This window comes from Aedes albopictus, chromosome 3, assembly GCF_035046485.1.
Source record: "Aedes albopictus strain Foshan chromosome 3, AalbF5, whole genome shotgun sequence".
Classification (NCBI taxonomy): Eukaryota; Metazoa; Arthropoda; class Insecta; order Diptera; family Culicidae; genus Aedes; species Aedes albopictus.
The window spans coordinates 275387316-275394271 of NC_085138.1; positions in this window are offsets into that span (position 1 = coordinate 275387316).

The following is a 6956-nucleotide window of genomic DNA, read 5'->3' on the forward strand; positions in this document are numbered from 1 at the left end:
ACAAGACAACACGAACGCGCGGTAAAAATGTAATTAACTTTCATTCACCCTCTTCTTTCACGTTGGCCAGAGCGCGCGCGGGCGCCTACCCAGAACCTTCCGCAAAGCACGGTGTACCTACGAGTTGCGCCCACCGTCAACGATCAATTGCTGTGGTTTCGCTTTTTCTTAATCACACACCGATCTATTGAATCGAAAGTGAACTACACCGAGAACCCGGCCGGAGAACCAAAGGCAATGGCAACCACCACCCGGACTGATCGTGCGATACAATTGAAAAGTGCATGCCCTGTTTGGGATATTTTTCATCGGAGCGCGATGTCTGAAGGAATTGGTCGTGTCGCGATCCTCCGCAAAGCGCTCTATGGTTTGTGCAGCGCAGTCCAAGATCGAAAACTGCGATTTTCATTGTTGGTACACTTTGAACCTTCGCCCGGTTCGACTGACACAGATTAGTTGCGACCGGGCAGGAAGGTGGTCGATCGAACGATTTGTGCCATGAGAAAACCAATAAATTACGGTTCGAGACCAGCATCTTTCAGAAACGATCAGTCAGCTATAGGTGAATTCGTCCAACGCTGCCGTTGCTTTTGTTTTCACGCACCGGCCGCCTCGGTAGACCGTTTTGGCTGTTGGACTTGTTTTTACTTTTCTCCCATTCTCCACGACCAAATCTAATTACCACTGGCTGAGATTTCCGATAGCATTGTTTCAAACGTCTTACTTATTTCGAGCGACCCGGCCGAAAGTTTCCTTTTCTTTCGGCCCGATGGTCACCGGAGCGCGAGGTCCGTTTTCTCTTGTTTTCATTTCCCTGATATCATTCATACGCTGGCCCTTGGGTTTCTCGACGGAGAAAATTCTGCAAGCTGCAACACTATGCCATATCGAATAATTGGGATCGTAGGTCTAGACTGATTGTATGCAAAAGGTAATGGTAAAACTCTCACAGGACGGTGATGCAGGCTGCAGCTGCAAGGAAGGGGAGAAAATGATAGTTTGTAAGCCCGCGGAATGACTTGTCTGTTTCATTGCAATATAGCGTTTGGTCAATGTAACAAACTGTTTCAGTTTGATGAATACATTTCGTTGGGTAACACATATGAATATAAACAAGACAAGTAGGAGTAACGTGATGAGCTTTTATTTATACGGATGGACAAAGATCACTAGCCCACCATTTTTTTAATGGGAAACTGTTTGCCGTAAACATACACTAAAGTCTTTTTTACACGGTTTCGCGAACTTACACGGGTTTTCAACTTTCTCATGCTGTGTTAAGAAGGGAACTCTTACTAAAAGGATAAAAGGGGATTTATGGGGAAGGGCTGCAAGGTGGTTGTGGAGTGGTGGGAGGTGAGATCGGATGATGATGTAAGAGGTCTTTTTTTTCCTTCTGAACCATAGGGGGATAATCTGCTCAACAGACATCCTAACAGGAAGGTTAGGGTAGTGTGGGGCTGAGGCCGTCTTCTACAACAAAAGTAAAAGCCAGGACTACTCTCTCCTCGTACCCACTAAACACATTCCTATGGTCGCCAAACCCTACGTCTCTCCGGATACACCAAGAAGGTATTGCTTCAGAGAGGGGCTAGTGCACATCGCACCCTCAAGGTTAGCTGCGTAGCCTAGCAGTAACGAACATCGATGACTCGCTCTGGAGAGTCCATCACGGTAACATGCTGGCGCTTAGCCAGTTTCCCGAGTGGTCCTCGTTACTCCCTTTGTCCTCGGAAGGCGGGCAGGGTCAATCCCGCCCGCGCCCTACTGCGTACATCAAGAACTGATGCCCACATGCAACCCGATCTGACCTGCCGCGAAGGAAGGGTATCACTACCCTTCAGGCCCTATCAGATGCACCAGAAGGTTGCTGACAGCAGGGTCTCCACCTGCCCCGACCCTTGCCGGGGACCCCTTTCCAACCGCGGGCTCGGATCCAACCCAGTAGACCGACACCACGACAGCACCGCTACCGGGACTTCCTCTCCGCGGCCACTCGACCACAGGGCACCGGTATAACCTACGAAGCCGACTCCGAACCCCTGGACCATCTCTTGTTCTGCATCTGTACTAGCCACTCTCCGAGTCCACGCGCCACCTCCTCTGTAGCTCCCAGACGATGCGATATGGGTGATAGCCGTTGAAACGGCGTTCCAGCCAAACTCATCCCTACACATCCTCTGGACCAAGTTGTCCGGGTTTGTGTCCTCCCCGCATGTGGCAAGCATGCGGTCACGCATTGTGCGAAAACGCGGGCACACGAACAAAACGTGTTCCGCCGTTTCCTCTAAACCATTGCACACTGGGCATTCGGGAGAATTCGCATGCCCGAAACGGTGTAGATACTGTCGGAAGCAACCATGACCTGTAAGGACCTGTGTCAGGTGTAATGTAACTTCCCCATGGCGCATATTGCGCCTATTAATCCAACTATCTACCCTCGGTATCAACCTATGGGTCCACCTTCCTTTGGTGGACGTGGAACTGTCCCACGCGCGCTGCTATTTGACCATACAGGCCATCCTGGCAGTCCTGCGTATGCCTCTTGGACCGCGCATTTCGAAGCACTCCATGTCCTCATTGATAAGAATGCTGATAGGCACCATACCAGTAATGGCGCAGAGAGCGTCGTTTGACACGGTACGGTACGCGCTCGCAACCCTCAGGCACATAAGCCTGTAAGTACTTTCCAGCTTCCGTTGGTAGCATTTGGTACTATGCGCGGTGCCTCACGCCGGGCTGCCATACCTAAGTATGGACGTAGCAACACTAGCCAGAAGCTTGCGCTTACTGGTGTACACCGCAGAGCTATTAGACATCATCCGGGACAGTGCCGCAATAGCTGTGGAGGCTCTTTTACAGGCATAATCGACGTGGCTACCGAAGGTAAGCATATCGTCGATCATCACGCCCAAGTGTTTGACGGAGCGCTTTGACAGGACACTAATCTGTCAATTCTCAAGGATGTTCTAGGAGATCTAAATAAGCACTTCCGCGAGTAAAGGCCTTAAGATCTATAAGCGTAATCAATGGGTTTTTGCTACACTAATGAAGCCGTGTAGTGTAACATCCTATAGGTCCATGAAGCATGGTTCTAGGGAGGACTACTTTCCAAAAAAAATCTAGATCAAGCAAGAACTTCCGCAAGTAAAGGTCAACAAGCATAATAATGGAATGTATAATGTTGGAATAGTTCTGCAGATTAGTCATTTTCAAAGATAATCTAGTGTATCAAAGAACTTTGTTCTGTAGAGAACTACTATCCGAAAACATTCTAGATCATCCAAGAACTTCCGCAAGTAAAACCTTAAGGCCTACTACTATAATAATGAAATGTTGTTACATTACTGATGCGGTGTAACATCCTACAAATCCTTGGCATTCTGTAAACGTGTTCTAGGTTATCCATGAACTTCCTCAAGTAAAGGTCTGAATGTACTAGCGTAATCAATCAATTGTTGTCACATTACTTATACGGCGTAACATCATACAAATTTATCGAGCACGGTTCTTTAGAGATGTTATTTTCAATGATGTTCTGGGTAATCCAAGATCATCCGCGAGTAACGGCCTTAAGATCAATCAGCATGATCAATGGACTTTTGTTACATTACTGATGCGGTGCAACATCCTACAGGTCCATGGAAGACAGTTCTGTAGAATCTTATTTCCAAGGATGTTCTAGGTCATCAAAGAACACTCGCAAAAAGGAAGAAGTACAAATGAAGATTTCCAAAGAAGCTCTAGGTCTATGGGTTTTCAGACCTTTTATCTCGCGGTGCACTTTTTGAAAATATATTCTTACGCGGTGCTCTTGTCAAAAAAAAACAAACATGAAATTTAAAGTTCGTGTTTATGTGGCTTCCGCCGCGAATTTAGATATTTTATCACACGCCGGAATAATTTTGTTCCTGGCTTGTTATTCTTAGAAAGTTTTGGATTGGATTGTTATCCAAACCAGGATCTGGTTTTAATGAAATTCGTGTCTGGTTTTATTAATAGCAAAATTTCACTACAATTCTAGCGAGACCCTCAACGAAGCTCCATGATCACTCGTGGAGTAAGTATTCATTGCACGCTGTACCAATATAGCATAGCATAGCATAGCATAGCATGAATACTTGCACAAATCTTGGATGGAGTTGCAAAGTTGAATATATCCATTGACATTGGTGATTTCGCTACTATCTACAATGCCCTAGATTGACTCAGCTCCACACACCTGGCCAAGTCCTTGCAAGCATTTATAAATCCCTTCATCAACTTAGAAAGAGCCCAGAACTGAAGCAGCTTCCAATAGATGAAAGGATGTTGAAAATAGCGAATTTTCAACTTATATGTAGTTATATAACAATATAGGGTATTAAAAATAGAACAAGTAAAAGAAGAAGCATGAAACATTCTCACCAAATTTGAAAGGTCCATCGTTAGATCCGTTTGATGAGCGATTTCACTGCTTCAGTGACGTCCAGTGGCTGAATCTTGAAAACTGGTTTTATTGGTTTTAAACTTGAAGACCGATGCTTGATCCTTAATCCAGAAATTCATCCGAAAAGCATTTCGCGTATTTCGTGTTCACCTATTCTCCGGCGTTGCATTCAAAAATACGCGGAGCAAGAAAACACTTGACCTTATCTTGTTCATTAGGCACTACTAATCATAAATTTTCCAAAATTTCACTAAATGGGTGGCATAATCATTTGAAAGTTTCTTATTCAGTTATTTCTTAACAGAAAAATTCTGACACCTGGTCATTGCACGCTGTACCAATATGTGCAAATAACTGCCTATTTGACGTATCAGACTTTGCCGTATGGCTATTACGTTTCATTAGTCAGTACACATGTGATAAAATATGGCACAAATTTCCCAAATGGATGAGAACGCGTCTCTTGAGCCGACCTACTAACACGTGTGAAAAAAAGGGGCAAACTAATATTTGCACATGTTTGCCACTCGAGAACTGATCGGAGTTGCAAACATGACCAAATATTCGTCACATTAGCTTAAATGGAAAGTGATCAATTTGTAATTCATTAAAATTATCGCCGTAACAAAGTTATATTCTTGTTTATCGACCGTATTCTATTAATAACTTGATGATTTCGTGGCTATATCGGTCTCTTTCTACTTATAGTATAAGGGAGTAGAGATCAAAGTGGATAATGAAATGATAGATATGATAGAATTCGTTATGTAGCGAACAAGTGTGAAATTTTTTCAGAAGGTGAAATTGGGCAAGTATAGGCCATGTATTGAACGAATACATCGAATGCGTGAAACTTCTGCCGTCCGACCTGTGCTTTTAAACAGATCGGCTTGGTTGGTAGTTCATACCACCTTACCAAGACTGGCAAAAGTTTCAGGCACCCGACTGTCTATGTATTGTTCTGTTTTCATCACAAATTCTATCGATCGGTAGCTTTTTCGGAATTCGCACTCCGTTCATAGGGGTATGCCTATATCGCGGCGTGTTCTTCCTATCAGCTTTTTCGATCTTATAGGATAGAACACTTTTCTTTTTAAGCCAAACTTTTTATATCATATTCTTGTTTATCGACCGTATTCTATTAAAAAGAAAAGTGTTTTATCCTATAAGATCGAAAAAGCTGATAGGAAGAACACGCCGCGATATAGGCATACCCCTATGAACGGAGTGCGAATTCCGATAAAGCTACCGATCGATAGAATTTGTGATGAAAACAGAACAATACATAGGCAGTCGGGTGCCTGAAACTTTTGCCAGTCTTGGTAAGGTGGTATGAACTACCAACCAAGCCGATCTGTTTAAAAGCACAGGTCGCACGGTAGAAGTTTCACGCGTTCGATGTATTCGTTCAATACATGGCCTACTTGCCTAATTTCACCTTCTAAAAAATGTTCACACTTGTTCGCTACCTAGCGAATTCTATCATATCTATCATTTCATTATCCACTTTGATCTCTACTTCCTTATACTATGAGTAGAAAGAGACCGATATAGCCACGAAATCATCAAGTTAGTAACAAAGTTAGGCAAATATTTGCACAACCATGTTTTTGCAAATTTATTTGGTCAGTACACACATTCAAAATAAATTAGTCAAATTTTGCCAAATAGTTGCACCATTGCCAAAGTGTGTACCGAATTCTTTACGGGTATTTATTTTGGTAAACATTGTTTTAGGGTTTCCAAAGTTCTTATCAAAATATTAAAGATTGCTGGCTGTTTTAGAATTAGCTAATTCTTGAAATGATCATTAGCGCCTTGAAATTTTCGCATTTTTTCCTGTATATTAAAACTTGTCTTGAAATATTTTCCTCTTCAAGTGCAATTTAAAAACAAATAGAATCATTAAACTATTTAATAAACACAGATCACACCACTTGAACACTTCTATAGCCCAGCGCAATACCTGTAGCTCGTAAACTTAACCGTACGATCGACCCCAGAGGTGCATATTTTAAGACCGGCTCGGCGAGACGTTCGGTTTTCATTTAAATTACACTCTTCCTGCCCTGCGTGTCTGCTCGGGTGGTTGATTGGTGGTCTGTTATCTCAATTTGATCATTTGTCCTCATTTCTCCGCGCGCCAAGCCGACACGGCCGACCTATCGAGAGGTGATAGTTATGACTTGGCAGCAAGCAGCGAAGTCCGCGCGATCAACATGGAGTGGGTGGAGACAATAAGATTCCTATTTATATATATTTTACTCGAAAGCCGAGCGGAGATCGTGGCGGCGCGAACGGAGCAAGACCGAGGAAGAGTACTATTATTTTATATCGTCTTCTCCTTATTTATGGTGCCCATTCTCCACAAGGCGTCGGTCCGATCCGTGGAGGTGAGGCTCCTCTATGATTTATTTTACTGTAAGCGTTTATTTATTCTTCCAATATGTAGGTCTGAGAACACGATCTCCGGTATTCTCCGTTTTGTTCGGAACCGTGCGATCGCTGCCCCAGTGGATTAATTCTT